Source organism: Lathyrus oleraceus, chromosome 3, assembly GCF_024323335.1.
Source record: "Lathyrus oleraceus cultivar Zhongwan6 chromosome 3, CAAS_Psat_ZW6_1.0, whole genome shotgun sequence".
Lineage (NCBI taxonomy): Eukaryota > Viridiplantae > Streptophyta > Magnoliopsida > Fabales > Fabaceae > Lathyrus > Lathyrus oleraceus.
The window spans coordinates 100666815-100685375 of NC_066581.1; the positions used below are offsets into that span (position 1 = coordinate 100666815).

The following is an 18561-nucleotide window of genomic DNA, read 5'->3' on the forward strand; positions in this document are numbered from 1 at the left end:
CAAGATTTTTAGAAAAAGACTTCACATATGGGAAGAAATATTAACTAAGAAGGATTTTGTGCTTGATCGACATAAAAGCCCAAAAAGAACATATGTTGTTGATACTACTGGATGAACAAAGGAAGCTCTGAAACATGACATTTACCCACAACTTAATTCTTTTCCCATTGTCAAAATTTAATTGGAGGCTAAAAATGATGATCAGGCCTACCAAAAAAAAAATACTTGTTATTGTTAGGGTCAGGGTAATCATAGTGTAGTTTTTAATATAATATACTTCATTCGGAAAAATAAATTAATGTTGTTAATCATGTGAGAGACTTTGTGTAATTCTAATAAAATTGAAGACTGGTGGTATGTTTTAGGATTTTATTACGACTCTACTATTAATTAAGAAGGTCATGGAAGAGGTGTGACATTGTTCAAGAGGCATGCATATGAAGGTGAGCGATTTTTTCTAAAGGACTCAATTTTACTCTTTTTAATATCTGTAAGTATCAAACATTTTATATTAAGATATTATACATAAATTAAATATAATTAAAATAAAAACCTTAAATCATCTTTTTCATAGCTCATATTGACTTTTTTTTATAAAAACTAAGAACAGTATATTCATAATCATTAATAAAAAATGTAGAAATTAAAATGGAAATTATAAATCTACTTAACATTATTTAAATTTTATTGAATACGGAGGATTTTCCAATTATGTTAGTTGGTTTGATATATGGAAACACAAAATATCAAACTAATGGAAAATATCAGGGACCGCATAGCACAGTGGATTAGCGCGTTTGACTTCGGATCAAAAGGTCGTGGGTTCGACTCCCACTATTGTCGATAACTTGTTTTAATTTCTCTCTAAACAATATGAAAATAAATGATTTTAGGGATTCAATTTTAGCATCAAATTATGTTCCTATATCTACACACCCTTAAAAAATCAGAAGGTTTGATAGAGAAAGTGTAGTTTTTTTTTAATTTTCTAAAACTTTCTTATCCATTCTATTTACTTTTTGTAATTTTGTCTTATGTGGATGACACGAGTTTGGATTGCTACTGTTATTGGAGAAATGGGGAGCTTTAATATAATAAAATTTTGCCATAATAAAGTGTAATAATTGAACAAAAGGAGGCAATAAATCGTAATATTAATGCTAAAGTCAGAATGAGAACCTGGAGATTGCAGTGCGTAGGCAACCATAAGAAAGATTCAAAACACCAAATCTTCTTCCAGTAAAATTAGTTAGATTTGATCCCCAATTCTAACAAAAAGTTATAAGAACCATGAGACGGCGTCACAAGACATCAAGGAGCTTTCAAGGTCAGGTTAGATTTTGACAAAAAAAGGCTTCGCATGGAGAAATGAGACTCTAATGAGAAGGACATTTTGGTTTAGACAAAAGTTCATTATGGACCTATGATTGTTTATAAAAATAGGAGGAACAAAGGAAGCTTGTGGATTTAACATAGCCACATAACTTAATTATGTTCATTTTGAAATAATTGTAGTGGCAGACATTGATAATTAAGCCTACTAGAAAAAATGAATATCATAATTTTGAATTGTTGAGGCCAATGTAACCCAAACGTATTTAAAATAACTTATGTGAAACTATGAACCAGGTGTATTATTCAATAATGAGATTTTGAGTATTGTAATAAAATTGAAGAGTTCTGAAATGTTTTGAAGTTTAATTATTACTGAAGTGTTAAATGAGGAGGTCGGGAAGGATGAGTGTCGTTGTTGTAATAAAAGACAGTGCATTGTACTTTACAACTCATAACAATGTTGATATTGAAGTTGGAAATACAATACGTTGGAATTGGAGGCGGATAGGATTCTACGATGAATTCTTCTACAACTAGTTTAAATTATAAAATTTTGTGTTTCATTTTAAGCATCTTGTTTGATTTCTATTCTATTCTCTTCCTCTTATATCTTAAAGGTGGACCAAAAATAAATGTTTAACAAAACCAACATTTACACACCTATAATAAATTATGAGGTTTAAGAGAGAAAATGGGAAAATATAATTCTTTGGTGTATTTTTTTTTATAGTTTTCACAAACTTTTTTATTGTCCTATTTTATTTTGGGGTCTATTTTGATATTTATGACATGATTTTGAGTTTTCTTTGTTATTGTATCCTCAATATATCTGAATAATATAGTTGTTGTCATAATTCCCCCTTGGGTATATGTAGATAGTATTAAGGTAGATAATTGAAATAAGCGGATGAAGTTTTCTCACTTTTGAGAATACAAAAGTTCCAGACACCTAAACATCACCCCAAAAAAATTTCAACTTCAACGCAATATGTGAGCAAAACATAATAAGTAAATACGGATGACATCATAAGTCATCGAGGATTTTCCATTGTCGGCCAAGATTTTTAGAAAAAGACTTCACATATGGGAAGAAATATTAACTAAGAAGGATTTTGTGCTTGATCGACATAAAAGCCCAAAAAGAACATATGTTGTTGATACTACTGGATGAACAAAGGAAGCTCTGAAACATGACATTTACCCACAACTTAATTCTTTTCCCATTGTCAAAATTTAATTGGAGGCTAAAAATGATGATCAGGCCTACCAAAAAAAAAATACTTGTTATTGTTAGGGTCAGGGTAATCATAGTGTAGTTTTTAATATAATATACTTCATTCGGAAAAATAAATTAATGTTGTTAATCATGTGAGAGACTTTGTGTAATTCTAATAAAATTGAAGACTGGTGGTATGTTTTAGGATTTTATTACGACTCTACTATTAATTAAGAAGGTCATGGAAGAGGTGTGACATTGTTCAAGAGGCATGCATATGAAGGTGAGCGATTTTTTCTAAAGGACTCAATTTTACTCTTTTTAATATCTGTAAGTATCAAACATTTTATATTAAGATATTATACATAAATTAAATATAATTAAAATAAAAACCTTAAATCATCTTTTTCATAGCTCATATTGACTTTTTTTTATAAAAACTAAGAACAGTATATTCATAATCATTAATAAAAAATGTAGAAATTAAAATGGAAATTATAAATCTACTTAACATTATTTAAATTTTATTGAATACGGAGGATTTTCCAATTATGTTAGTTGGTTTGATATATGGAAACACAAAATATCAAACTAATGGAAAATATCAGGGACCGCATAGCACAGTGGATTAGCGCGTTTGACTTCGGATCAAAAGGTCGTGGGTTCGACTCCCACTATTGTCGATAACTTGTTTTAATTTCTCTCTAAACAATATGAAAATAAATGATTTTAGGGATTCAATTTTAGCATCAAATTATGTTCCTATATCTACACACCCTTAAAAAATCAGAAGGTTTGATAGAGAAAGTGTAGTTTTTTTTTTAATTTTCTAAAACTTTCTTATCCATTCTATTTACTTTTTGTAATTTTGTCTTATGTGGATGACACGAGTTTGGATTGCTACTGTTATTGGAGAAATGGGGAGCTTTAATATAATAAAATTTTGCCACAATAAAGTGTAATAATTGAACAAAAGGAGGCAATAAATCGTAATATTAATGCTAAAGTCAGAATGAGAACCTGGAGATTGCAGTGCGTAGGCAACCATAAGAAAGATTCAAAACACCAAATCTTCTTCCAGTAAAATTAGTTAGATTTGATCCCCAATTCTAACAAAAAGTTATAAGAACCATGAGACGGCGTCACAAGACATCAAGGAGCTTTCAAGGTCAGGTTAGATTTTGACAAAAAAAGGCTTCGCATGAAGAAATGAGACTCTAATGAGAAGGACATTTTGGTTTAGACAAAAGTTCATTATGGACCTATGATTGTTTATAAAAATAGGAGGAACAAAGGAAGCTTGTGGATTTAACATAGCCACATAACTTAATTATGTTCATTTTGAAATAATTATAGTGGCAGACATTGATAATTAAGCCTACTAGAAAAAATGAATATCATAATTTTGAATTGTTGAGGCCAATGTAACCCAAACGTATTTAAAATAACTTATGTGAAACTATGAACCAGGTGTATTATTCAATAATGAGATTTTGAGTATTGTAATAAAATTGAAGAGTTCTGAAATGTTTTGAAGTTTAATTATTACTGAAGTGTTAAATGAGGAGGTCGGGAAGGATGAGTGTCGTTGTTGTAATAAAAGACAGTGCATTGTACTTTACAACTCATAACAATGTTGATATTGAAGTTGGAAATACAATACGTTGGAATTGGAGGCGGATAGGATTCTACGATGAATTCTTCTACAACTAGTTTAAATTATAAAATTTTGTGTTTCATTTTAAGCATCTTGTTTGATTTCTATTCTATTCTCTTCCTCTTATATCTTAAAGGTGGACCAAAAATAAATGTTTAACAAACCAACATTTACACACCTATAATAAATTATGAGGTTTAAGAGAGAAAATGGGAAAATATAATTCTTTGGTGTATTTTTTTTTATAGTTTTCACAAACTTTTTTATTGTCCTATTTTATTTTGGGGTCTATTTTGATATTTATGACATGATTTTGAGTTTTCTTTGTTATTGTATCCTCAATATATCTGAATAATATAGTTGTTGCCATAATTCCCCCTTGGGTATATGTAGATAGTATTAAGGTAGATAATTGAAATAAGCGGATGAAGTTTTCTCACTTTTGAGAATACAAAAGTTCCAGACACCTAAACATCACCCCAAAAAAATTTCAACTTCAACGCAATATGTGAGCAAAACATAATAAGTAAATACGGATGACATCATAAGTCATCGAGGATTTTCCATAGTCCGCCAAGATTTTTAGAAAAAGACTTCACATATGGGAAGAAATATTAACTAAGAAGGATTTTGTGCTTGATCGACATAAAAGCCCAAAAAGAACATATGTTGTTGATACTACTGGATGAACAAAGGAAGCTATTAAACATGACATTTACCCACAACTTAATTCTTTTCCTATTGTCAAAATTTAATTGGGGGCTGAAAATGATGATCAGGCCTACCAAAAAAAATTATACCTGTTATTGTTAGGGTCAGGGTAATCAGAGTGTAGTTTTTAATATAATATACTTCATTCGGAAAAATAAATTAATGTTGTTAATCATGTGAGAGACTTTTGGTAATTCTAATAAAGTTGAAGAGTGGTGGTATGTTTTAGGATTTTATTATGACTCTACTAGTAATCAAGAAGGTCATGGAAGAGGTGTGGCATTGATCAAGAGGCATGCATATGAAGGTGAGAGATTTTTTCTAAAGGACTCAATTTTACTCTTTTTAACATCTGTAAGTATCAACGATTTTATATTAAGATATTGTACATAAATTAAATATAATTGACATAAAAACCTAAAATCATCTTTTTCATAACTCATATTGACTTTTTTTTATAAAAACTAAGAACAGTATATTCATAATCATTAATAAAAAATGTTGAAATTAAAATGGAAATTATAAATCTACTTAACATTATTTAAAATTTTTGAATACGGAGGATTTTCCAATTATGTTAGTTGGTTTGATATATGGAAACACAAAATATCAATCTAATGGAAAATAACAGGGACCGCATAGCGGAGTCGATTAGTGCGTTTGTCTTCGGATCAAAAGGTTGTCGGTTCGACTCCCACTGTGGTTGATAACTTGTTTTAATTTCTCTCTAAACAATATGAAAATAAATGATTTTAGGGATTCAATTTTAGCATCAAATTATGTTCCTATATCTACACACCCTTAAAAAATCGCAAGGTTTGATAGAGAAAGTGTAGTTTTTTTAAAATTTTCTAGAACTTTCTTATCCATTCTATTTACTTTTTGTATTTTTGTCTTATGTGGATGACACGAGTTTGGATTGCTACTGTTATTGGAGAAATGGAGAGCTTTAATATAATAAAATTTTGCCACAATAAAGTGTAATAATTGAACAAAAGGAGGCAATAAATCGTAATATTAATGCTAAAGTCAGAATGAGAACCTGGAGATTGCAGTGCGTAGGCAACCATAAGAAAGATTCAAAACACCAAATCTTCTTCCAGTAAAATTAGTTAGATTTGATGCCCAATTCCAACAAAAAGTTATAAGAACCATGAGACGGCGTCACAAGACATCAAGGAGCTTTCAAGGTCAGGTTAGATTTTGACAAAAAAAGGCTTCGCATGAAGAAATGAGACTCTAATGAGAAGGACATTTAGGTTTAGACAAAAGTTCATTATGGACCTATGATTGTTTATAAAAATAGGAGGAACAAAGGAAGCTTGTGGATTTAACATAGCCACATAACTTAATTATGTTCATTTTGAAATAATTGTAGTGGCAGACATTGATAATTAAGCCTACTAGAAAAAATGAATATCATAATTTTGAATTGTTGAGGCCAATGTAACCCAAACGTATTTAAAATAACTTATGTGAAACTATGAACCAGGTGTATTATTCAATAATGAGATTTTGAGTATTGTAATAAAATTGAAGAGTTCTGAAATGTTTTGAAGTTTATGTATTACTGAAGTGTTAAATGAGGAGGTCGGGAAGGATGAGTGTCGTTGTTGTAATAAAAGAGAGTGCATTGTACTTTAAAACTCATAACAATGTTGATATTGAAGTTGGAAATACAATACGTTGGAATTGGAGGCGGATAGGATTCTACGATTAATTCTTTTACAACTAGTTTAAATTATAAGATTTTGTGTTTCATTTTAGGCATCTTGTTTGATTTCTATTCTATTTTCTTCCTCTTATATCTTAAAGGTGGACCAAAAATAAATGTTTAACAAACCAACATTTACACACCTATAATTAATTATGAGGTTTAAGAGAGAAAAAAGGAAAATATAATTCTTTGGTGTATTTTTTTTATAGTTTTCACAAACTTTTTTATTGTCCTATTTTATTTTGGGGTCTATTTTGATATTTATGACATGATTTTGAGTTTTCTTTGTTATTGTATCCTCAATATATCTGAATAATATAGTTGTTGTCATAATTCCCCCTTGGGTATATGTAGATAGTATTAAGGTAGATAATTGAAATAAGCGGATGAAGTTTTCTCACATTTGAGAATACAAAAGTTCCAGACACTTAAACATCACCCAAAAAAATTTTCAACTTCAACGCAATATGTGAGCAAAACATAATAAGTAAATACGGATGACATCATAAGTCATCGAGGATTTTCCATAGTCAGCCAAGATTTTTAGAAAAAGATTTCACATATGGGAAGAAATATTAACTAAGAAGGATTTTGTGCTTGATCGACATAAAAGCCCAAAAAGAACATATGTTGTTGATACTAGTGGATGAACAAAGGAAGCTCTGAAACATGACATTTACCCACAACTTAATTCTTTTCCTATTGTCAAAATTTAATTGGAGGCTAAAAATGATGATCAGGCCTACCAAAAAAAAAATACTTGTTATTGTTAGGGTCAGGGTAATCAGAGTGTAGTTTTTAATATAATATACTTCATTCGGAAAAATAAATTAATGTTGTTAATCATGTGAGAGACTTTGTGTAATTCTAATAAAATTGAAGACTGGTGGTATGTTTTAGGATTTTATTACGACTCTACTATTAATTAAGAAGGTCATGGAAGAGGTGTGGCATTGTTCAAGAGGCATGCATATGAAGGTGAGAGATTTTTTCTAAAGGACTAAATTTTACTCTTTTTAATATTTGTAAGTATCAAACATTTTATATTAAGATATTATACATAAATTAAATATAATTAAAAATAAAAACCTTAAATCATCTTTTTCATAGCTCATATTGACTTTTTTTTATAAAAACTAAGAACAGTATATTCATAATCATTAATAAAAAATGTAGAAATTAAAATGGAAATTATAAATCTACTTAACATTATTTAAATTTTATTGAATACGGAGGATTTTCCAATTATGTTAGTTGGTTTGATATATGGAAACACAAATTATCAAACTAATGGAAAATATCAGGGACCGCATTGCGCAGTGGATTAACGCGTTTGACTTCGGATCAAAAGGTCGTGGGTTCGACTACCACTGTGGTCAATAACTTGTTTTAATTACTTCTAAACAATATGAAAATAAATGATTTTAGGGATTCAATTTTAGCATCAAATTATGTTCCTATATCTACACACCCTTAAAAAATCGGAAGGTTTGATAGAGAAAGTGTAGTTTTTTTTTAATTTTCTAAAACTTTCTTATCCATTCTATTTACTTTTTGTAATTTTGTCTTATGTGGATGACACGAGTTTGGATTGCTACTGTTATTGGAGAAATGGGGAGCTTTAATATAATAAAATTTTGCAACAATAAAGTGTAATAATTGAACAAAATGAGGCAATAAATCGTAATATTAATGCTAAAGTCAGAATGAGAACCTGGAGATTGCAGTGCGTAGGCAACCATAAGAAAGATTCAAAACACCAAATCTTCTTCCAGTAAAATTAGTTAGATTTGATGCCCAATTCCAACAAAAAGTTATAAGAACCATGAGACGGCGTCACAAGACATCAAGGAGCTTTCAACGTCAGGTTAGATTTTGACAAAAAAAAAAGGCTTCGCATGAAGAAATGAGACTCTAATGAGAAGGACATTTTGGTTTAGACAAAAGTTCATGATGGACCTATGATTGTTTATAAAAATAGGAGGAACAAAGGAAGCATGTGGATTTAACATAGCCACATAACTTAATTATGTTCATTTTGACATAATTGTAGTGGTAGGCATTGATAATCAAGCCTACTAGAAAAAAATGAATATCATAATTTTGAATTGTTGAGGCCAATGTAACCCAAACGTATTTAAAATAACTTATGTGAAACTATGAACCAGGTGTATTATTCAATAATGAGATTTTGAGTATTGTAATAAAATTGAAGAGTTCTAAAATGTTTTGAAGTTTAATTATTACTGAAGTGTTAAATGAGGAGGTCGGGAAGGATGAGTGTCGTTGTTGTAATAAAAGACAGTGCATTGTACTTTACAAGTCATAACAATGTTGATATTGAAGTTGGAAATACAATACGTTGGAATTGGAGGCGGATAGGATTCTACGATGAATTCTTTTAAAACTAGTTTAAATTATAAGATTTTATGTTTCATTTTAAGCATCTTGTGTGATTTCTATTCTATTTTCTTCCTCTTATATCTTAAAGGTGGACCAAAAATAAATGTTTAACAAACCAACATTTATACACCTATAAGAAATTAAGAGGTTTAAGAGAGGAAAAAGGAAAATATAATTCTTTGGTGTATTTGTTTTATAGTTTTCACAAACTTTTTTATTGTCCTATTTTATTTTGGGGTCTATTTTGATATTTATGACATGATTTTGAGTTTTCTTTGTTATTGTATCCTCAATATATCTGAATAATATAGTTGTTGTCATAATTCCCCCTTGGGTATATGTAGATAGTATTAAGGTAGATAATTGAAATAAGCGGATGAAGTTTTCTCACATTTGAGAATACAAAAGTTCCAGACACCTAAACATCACCCCAAATTTTTTTTTAACTTCAACGCAATATGTGAGCAAAACACAATAAGTAAATACAGATGACATCATAACTCATCGAGGATTTTCCATAGTCGGCCAAGATTTTTAGAAAAAGACTTCACATATGGGAAGAAATATTAACTAAGAAGGATTTTGTGCTTGATCGACATAAAAGCCCAAAAAGAACATATGTTGTTGATACTACTGGATGAACAAAGGAAGCTATTAAACATGACATTTACCCACAACTTAATTCTTTTCCTATTGTCAAAATTTAATATTGGCTAAAAATGATGATCAGGCCTACCAAAAAAAGATATACCTGTTATTGTTAGGGTCAGGGTAATCAGAGTGTAGTTTTTAATATAATATACTTCATTCGGAAAAATAAATTAATGTTGTTAATCATGTGAGAGACTTTGTGTAATTCTAATAAAATTGAAGAGTGGTGGTATGTTTTAGGATTTTATTACGACTCTACTATTAATCAAGAAGGTCATGGAAGAGGCGTGGCATTGTTCAAGAGGCATGCATATGAAGGTGAGAGATTTTTTCTAAAGGACTAAATTTTACTCATTTTAATATCTGTAAGTATCAAACATTTTATATTAAGATATTATACATAAATTAAATATAATTAAAATAAAAACCTTAAATCATCTTTTTCATTGCTCAGATTGACTTTTTTTTTATAAAAACTAAGAACAGTATATTCATAATCATTAGTAAAAAATGTTGAAATTAAAATGGAAATAATAAATCTACTTAACATTATTTAAATTTTATTGAATACGGAGGATTTTCCAATTATGTTAGTTGGTTTGATATATAGAAACACAAAATATCAATCTAATGGAAAATATGAGGGACCGCATAGCGCAGTGGATTAGCGCGTTTGACTTCGGATCCGAAGGTCGTGGGTCCGACTCCCACTGTGGTCGATAACTAAGAAAGATTCAAAACACCAAATCCTCTTCCAGTAAAATTAGTTAGATTTGTTGCCCAATTCCAACAAAAAGTTATAAGAACCATGAGACGGCGTCACAAGACATTAAGGAGCTTTCAAGGTCGGGTTAGATTTTGACAAAAAAAAAGGCTTCGCATGAAGAAATGAGACTCTGTTGAGAAGGATATTTTGGTTTAGACAAATGTTCATGATGGACCTATGATTGTTTATAAAAATAGGAGGAACAAATGAAGCATGTGGATTTAACATAGCCACATAACTTAATTATGTTCATTTTGACATAATTGTAGTGGCAGACATTGATAATTAAGCCTACTAGAAAAAATGAATATCATAATTTTGAACTGTTGAGGCCAATGTAACCCAAACGTGTTTAAAATTTAAAATAACTTATGTGAAACTATGAACCAGATGTATTATTCAATAATGAGATTTTGAGTATTGTAATAAAATTGAAGAGTTCTGAAATGTTTTGAAGTTTAATTATTACTGGAGTGTTAAATGAGGAGGTCGGGAAGGATGAGTGTCGTTGTTGTAATAAAAGACAGTGCATTGTACTTTACAACTCATAACAATGTTGATATTGAAGTTGGAAATACAATACGTTGGAATTGGAGGCGGATAGGATTCTACGATGAATTCTTTTAAAACTAGTTTAAATTATAAGATTTTGTGTTTCATTTTAAGCATCTTGTTTGATTTCTATTATATTTTCTTCCTCTTATATCTTAAAGGTGGACCAAAAATAACCGTTTAACAAACCAACATTTACACACTGTAGCCGTAAATACATGATCATCAAGCTATGGATAAGCTAGAGATCAAATAACAAGAGTCATCACCACGCTTTTATTGTTTCCAAGGGAAAAGGGAAAAAGTACGAACAAAATCCAAAAGTAAGAAGTTTTCAAATCAAAACTAATAAAATGTTAGAGATTATAGGTAAGGGGGTTGGTTACACAGAGGGAAGGTGTTAGCACCCAAAATGTCCCAGGTACTCCTAGGAAGCCCTTTTTGTATGCATATGTATTTGGTACAAAAATGATGTTTTACAAACAAATAGAATAGGGGGATGAGAAAAAAATTCATTAATTATATTTTTGGTGTTTGACAAGACCTTCGGACTTGTGCCTACGTACCAACATAAAAATGAGGGATCAAAACCTTGTAGTTCGTGATACAAACTTCAAAGTTGATGCATTGTTTTTATCAAAAATTAGGTTTGAAAGGCACAAAGGCCTGAAAATGGTTTGAATGAGTTATTTTTTTTTTCTTTTGAAAATTTAAGTCAATTATAGTTAAGTTTATTTACAAGCTTGATTTAAGAAAAGAAGTTTCGAAATGCAATGGCATAAGGCCAAAGTTTCTATCTTTTTGCAAAGTGGTCAAAGTTTAGAACAAAATAAGTTCAAACAAAGAAAATTTTAAAAGGAGGGAGAGATTTTGAAATTAAAGAAATGGGGAGAAGATGAAGAGAATAATCCTATGCACTCAACCCACTTATCAGAAGCATGGAGAACACTCAACCCACTTATCACAAGCATGGATCCTTGAACCAGATGTATTATTCAATAATGAGATTTTGGGTATTGTAATAAAATTGAAGAGTTCTGAAATGTTTTGAAGTTTAATTATTACTGGAGTGTTAAATGAGGAGGTCGGGAAGGATGAGTGTCGTTGTTGTATAAAAGACAGTGCATTGTACTTTACAACTCATAACAATGTTGATATTGAAGTTGGAAATACAATACATTGGAATTGGAGGCGGATAGGATTCTACGATGAATTCTTTTAAAACTAGTTTAAATTATAAGATTTTGTGTTTCATTTTAAGCATCTTGTTTGATTTCTATTATATTTTCTTCCTCTTATATCTTAAAGGTGGACCAAAAATAATCGTTTAACAAACCAACATTTACACACTGTAGCCGTAAATACATGATCATCAAGCTATAGATAAGCTAGAGATCAAATAACAAGAGTCATCACCGCGCTTTTATTGTTTCCAAGGGAAAAGGGAAAAAGTACGAACAAAATCCAAAAGTAAGAAGTTTTCAAATCAAAACTAATAAAATGTCAGAGATTATAGGTAAGGGGGTTGGTTACACAGAGGGAAGGTGTTAGCACCCAAAATGTCTTAGGTACTCCTAGGAAGCCCTTTTTGTATGCATATGTATTTGGTACAAAAATGATGTTTTACAAACAAATAGAATAGGGGGATGAGAAAAGAATTCATTAATTATATTTTTGGTGTTTGACAAGACCTTCGGACTTGTGCCTACGTACCAACATAAAAATGAGGGATCAAAACCTCGTAGTTCGTGATACAAACTTCAAAGTTGATGCATTGCTTTTATCAAAAATTAGGTTTGAAAGGCATAAAGGCCTGAAAATGGTTTGAATGAGTTATTTTTTTTTCTTTTGAAAATTTAAGTCAATTATAGTTAAGTTTATTTACAAGCTTGATTTAAGAAAAGAAGTTTGGAAATGCAATGGCATAAGGCCAAAGTTTCTATCTTTTTGCAAAGTGGTCAAAGTTTAGAACAAAATAAGTTCAAACAAAGAAAATTTTAAAAGGAGGGAGAGATTTTGAAATTAAAGAAATGGGGAGAAGATGAAGAGAATAATCCTATGCACTCAACCCACTTATCAGAAGCATGGAGAACACTCAACCCACTTATCACAAGCATGGATCCTTGAGCCAAGACATCTTCCAAAGGAAGGAAAAAAGACCAAGTTTCCATACAATACCATGAAAGAGGGGAGACTTACAATCTCACTAACTAGAATGCTATGCCTTTTTATGTCACAAATTTAGCGCTATGTTAGGCAATCGTAATTGGACTTATGTAGAAGTCACAACTATTTGAGGTCGGACAATAGAATTTTTGGTGTTAATGCATGTTCGAGGCATAATATAGTGGACTATGCTCATGAAACATACCACACACAAAAGATAATATGCAAAAGAGGTGGCCTAATCTCATCCATACTTATGTTGATTTTTCAATCAACTAGCCTTAGGACTTTGAGATATCATAGGCCAAATGAGATGAATGCATAAAGAAGGGGAATGAGATGAAGAGGGAGGGGAATGGATCAAAACTCAAATTGGTCAAAGGAGGACTTTTATCAAATTAATATCATCCATTTATTTTGGGAGATGGAATGTACATTCCATCAATCCCCTAAATCCAATTATATTAACTTGACAAAGTCAAATTAACCTTGACCAAGGCCCAACAACAAGAGTCAAACTCAAACAAGTCATCACAATTAGTCAACACAATTAATTGGCATTTATTCAAATTAAAAATACTAAAATAAGGCATTTAAATTGAATATGATTTGTCAAATTCCTAAAACCTCATCAAAATACCAAAGAAATGGCCATGAGATTTATCATAGGTCAAACAAGGTCAAAGGACCTTGGAGAAAAAATTTCAGAATTTTTAAAGACTTAAAAGTATTTTTAAACAATTAAAAATAATCACAAAATAAATTAAATCGTGAAAAATATTAATAATGATCCAAAAAATATTTTTAATTCAAAATATGAAAGAGGAAATTATTTGAAATTTTTTGGTGAAACTCTCATATTTTTTGGATCAATATTAAAATTAATATGAATTAATGAAAATAAAAGGAATAAAAGAAAATTAGAAAATAACAAAAAACGTGGACCACTCGATCTCCCTCATTAATTGAGGTGGCAGATCAAGTGGTCCTCAGCGCGCTTTCCACCATGGACTTAAGTCAATGCGCCACAGGGATGGTAATCAAAACCAACGCGTGAGATTAAAACATTTGAAAAGGATCCTATGGTTGGAGACGTGCCAACACAAGGTCGGAGCTGTAACTCCGGTCTTCTTCTTCAGTGGACCTCACCGGATTGGTCAACCTTCAACCATCACCAAAATAAAAAAGGAGGACATGATCTGAAAGAAAAAATGGCGAAGAGCACGAATCTGACCTCAATTTCAACTAACTCCAAATATATAAAAAGATATGAGGAGTTGAATTTTGAGGTGTGTCAACTGAGTTGCTTTGATTTGACCTCTAAGCAACTCAATCTTCTTGCCTACATTGGTAGGACTTCAGACAACCAAAGATCCAAGAGAATTGAGTAGAATTGAGTGAGAATCGAAGAGATGAAGTTTTCTGAAAATCATCTTCAATGTTATGCAGTTCTTGATGTTGCTTGCTCCAAACACGATTCGATCACACTTGAGAAGCTAGCATGAAGTGATTAAAGAGGTTGCAAGGCTTTGGATCCTGGAGTTCTTGAATCTCCAACAATTGAGATTCAAACTCGAATTTCAAATTGAAATTTCTCAAGTTTTCCTTTAGAATGAAAGGGTTTCAATGGGGGGCAAAGCTGGCGCGCAAAAAGTTGTTCAAATGAGCTCAGAGGCCTTCTATTTATAGCCAAAGGGAATGATATTTGCACACTTGAAATTTTGTCCAATTTTAGCAATGTGAATGGAACGAGTGCATGGGCATGTACAGGCCCATAATGCAATGCAAAAAGGTCCAAAATGATTCCAATTGAGGTCTGAGTGAAGCTTGGATGGCAAGGCATTGTGAACTGAAATTTGTGCAATTGATTATTTCCAATGATGCAGCCCTGTTAAAGCCATGCACAGACCTAGCAAACCTTATCCAAAATGCATGAACTTGGGCTCTTTGGAAAGCTTGGATCAGGGGGAACAAGTTTGATGTTCAACACTTTTTCATTTGGAGCTTGGAACATGGAGAATTTGGAGGTGGAAGTTTGGAAATTTCAACATGTTGAAAATATTTCTAAGTGTCAAGCCATATACCTCAATATTCCACCTTACTTAACTTTTTATGTGAGCTTCAAATGAGAAAAGTGTCTTCATCAAGGTTGTATCCATTTCAAATACCTTCAAAATGGTCACCAATTTCATGTCATTTAGATTTAGAATGATAGAGTTATGCATTTTTGAAGTTTGGAAAAATCACTTGTTCAATGGTATAGGTAAAAAATGACCTATAATGTAACCTCATATCACATGTTCATAAAAGTTGAATTTTCTCTCACTCCAAACATCAAAGTTTAAGTAGGCACCTTTAATTTGATTGTGCAACTTGGGAATCTTTCATATCATAAAAAATGAGCAAGTTATGGCCTTGGGAAGTTGACTTTCAAATTAGGGTTTAGACAAAATGACCTATAATGTTTCAACATAGGAAATGATTTTCCAAGCAAAATTAGCTCTAGGTCTCAACATCAAAGTTGTTTGGAATGTCATTTAGATTAATTTGCTCTTGGAATCATTTTCATATGGTGAAAATTGTAGGAGATAGGGTGTAGGGAGACCCAATTTTGATCAGATGAATTCATCTGGCCAACCACCATCAACCAACTTGCTAACCTTCAATTCTTTGGACTTTCTTGGCTCATGGTAGATCATATATGCATAAGATGATGAATTTTGAAGTGCCCATTGGAAAATTTGATCAATTGGTGAGATAGATTGTTGGAGAAGTTACTCAAGATATCCAGTCAAACTAGGGTTTCCAAGGCAAATCACCCTCAAACTCTTGAAGAAAACTTCATCAATATGACATGTAGGAATCAATGGAACTCATATATGATGCTCATAACCATTCTTAATTCAATTCATGGTTGTTCTCTTTGTCATGAGGGTATCAAACCCTAGATATGAACTTGATAAATCAATAGTGATCATGCCTTATCTACAAAAGAGTTACGCAAATGCAAAGGCATATCTTTGGAATTTTGGTTAGTAAAATGATGATATACAAGTATGATATAATCACATAGTGCTTGGTGATCTCTCCCAAAACAAACCCAATGAAAGAGGGGTAATGAGGATGCCAAGGTATGATCCCAATGCCCATGCTTATGATGAAATTGCATGAGGGATCTTAGGGTCAAAATTGGGGTCTTACAGCTGCCCCTATTTAAGGACATTCTAACTGCGGAGGAGAAGGTTAAAATCTCCATGTCGACTCAGTAGAATGGGCTTAAATAATAACATATAGAAACAAATTTTGGTCCCTAAGAGACCTCATGATGCATATGATATGAATGTAAAAGTAAATTCTTTGTGGGGAAATATGGCCACAAAGGAAAAGAAATCAGAGAGACTGAAAGTCCGCAAGAGTATAATGCATTCCATAGGGAAAACTCACTGGGGAGACAGAGACTCTGGGGGATAAAGGAGTTATGCGTAGGCCGGGCTACGACTTAAAACTACTGGGGGACTCATACAAACATGGAAAAGACTCAGTCGGGGAACAACAACATTTGCAGGGGATACGAGTAAGTCAGGATAAAACTGAAGTACTTGAATCAATGCAGGGAAAAGCGATTTCACTAAGGAAAAGCGCACTCAACACGACTGGGGAAGAAATAAACTTCAACATAGGAGGAGCAGAAATCTATTATCTACTACCTGCTATTGGGTGAGGAGATAATAAAGATCTGATAGAGAGGACACCCGTCATCGGTTAGGATGAACATAACAAGGATGTCTCGCTGAGAAAAGACCAGGAGGGAGTATTCATTACCGGTTACTGGGTAAGAATAGCCTTGCTGGGGAAAACTGCAGAAAATAGGATTTACAACTATCAATTATGGGCAGAAGACCAAAGATGAGAGTATCCGTCATCGGTTAGGATGAACATATCAAGGATAAACTCAATAGGGAAGAAAATCTGTCATCAGTTAGGATGAACATGTCAAGGATAGACTTGCATGGGACTGTCAAGAAGGATACCCGTCATTGGTTAAGATGAACATATCAAGGATAAACCACCTGAACAAAAAGTAGGAATTACATCTATCGACTGCTGGATATAAGACCATCAAAGAGAAAATCTATCACCGGTTAGGATGAACATATCAAGGATAGACTATGTGAGGGGAGAAAATAGGAATTACATCTATCAGTTACTGGATAGAATACCATCGAAGAGAAAATATGTCACCGGTTAAGATAAACATATCAAGGATAGACTCTGCGGGAAAAAGTAGGGTTTACAACTACCAGTTACTGGGTAGAATACCACAAAGAGAAGGAAACTCGTCATCGGTTAGGATGAACATATCAAGGATTAACTCTCTGGGGAACACAATAGGGATTACAACTACCTTTTTACTGGGTAGAACACCAAGGATGAGAATATCAGTCATCGGTTAGAATGAACATATCAAGGATAGACTCAGGCAGGGGAGAGAAAGATATATGTCACCGGTTAGGGTGAACATATCAAGGATATACTTCCTGGGGAATCAGAAACAAATGAATCCACCGGGGACTCCACTGCTGGGAAAACTGGGATACTTTTGCCAGGTATTTGGGCAAGAAGTAACAAACTGCAAACTAAGAAGAATATTACCAGTTACTGGGTAATAAGCTCTTAGGAGACTCAAAGCATCTATCTAGGTATGATCTAGAAAGAAACAATCAATCAAGACTCGACCCAATGAGAACATAACTCAAGGGGAGTAATTACATCCAACTAATAAATTGGGAAGGAAATTGAAGTAATAATCATCCACGAGGAACAACTCAGTGGGGAATATGAGAAAGGTTAAAGTCTTTCTGCCTAAGGGGCTGACACTCTACAATTGAGGGAGGACAAACACCGAACTCGTATGGGGATAAAGTACCTCCATACAGAGAATGAGAATCTCAAATCAATGAATCAATCAAATATGATGGTGCCAATGTGTAAATTATGAAATGATATGAATGTACATGTATATGATGATTATGCTGACAAAGCGATCACGAAGGATACAAAGGTGTCACAAAGAATTTGAATCATTGGTACAATCCTTGTCAATCCACAAAAAGAGGGAGACAACTGCTAGAGAATAGAGAAATCAACAAACCAAAGGCTCGAATCTAGCCGTGGGAGGAGATCCTCTAAGGAGAGGAGAAGTTATCGAGTCTGTAGGGAATTTTAGGTCAACACCATATCAAATGGGAGACAACCATACAGAAGATAAGCACAAAATAGCTGCTCAAAAACCAAGAGGAAACTCTGACTGGGAGCGAGTTGGATGGTGACTGGTGGGGAAACCAATGCGATCTACTGGGGAAAACATCTTACTCTACTGAAGATCA

At 32.2% G+C, this 18561-nt stretch overlaps 4 non-coding genes across 4 annotated transcripts; all 4 read left to right on the top strand.

Moving 5' to 3' along the window:
* The first annotated feature begins 769 nt into the window (after positions 1–769).
* Positions 770–843, top strand: TRNAR-UCG (transfer RNA arginine (anticodon UCG)). Its single transcript has one exon. It is a non-coding gene; the product is annotated as a tRNA-Arg (tRNA).
* A 2317-nt stretch (positions 844–3160) lies between these two features.
* TRNAR-UCG (transfer RNA arginine (anticodon UCG)) lies at positions 3161–3234 on the top strand. The gene has a single exon. It is a non-coding gene; the product is annotated as a tRNA-Arg (tRNA).
* A 4707-nt stretch (positions 3235–7941) lies between these two features.
* Positions 7942–8015, top strand: TRNAR-UCG (transfer RNA arginine (anticodon UCG)). The gene has a single exon. It is a non-coding gene; the product is annotated as a tRNA-Arg (tRNA).
* Positions 8016–10335: 2320 nt separating this feature from the next.
* TRNAR-UCG (transfer RNA arginine (anticodon UCG)) lies at positions 10336–10409 on the top strand. Its single transcript has one exon. It is a non-coding gene; the product is annotated as a tRNA-Arg (tRNA).
* Positions 10410–18561: the final 8152 nt, after the last annotated feature.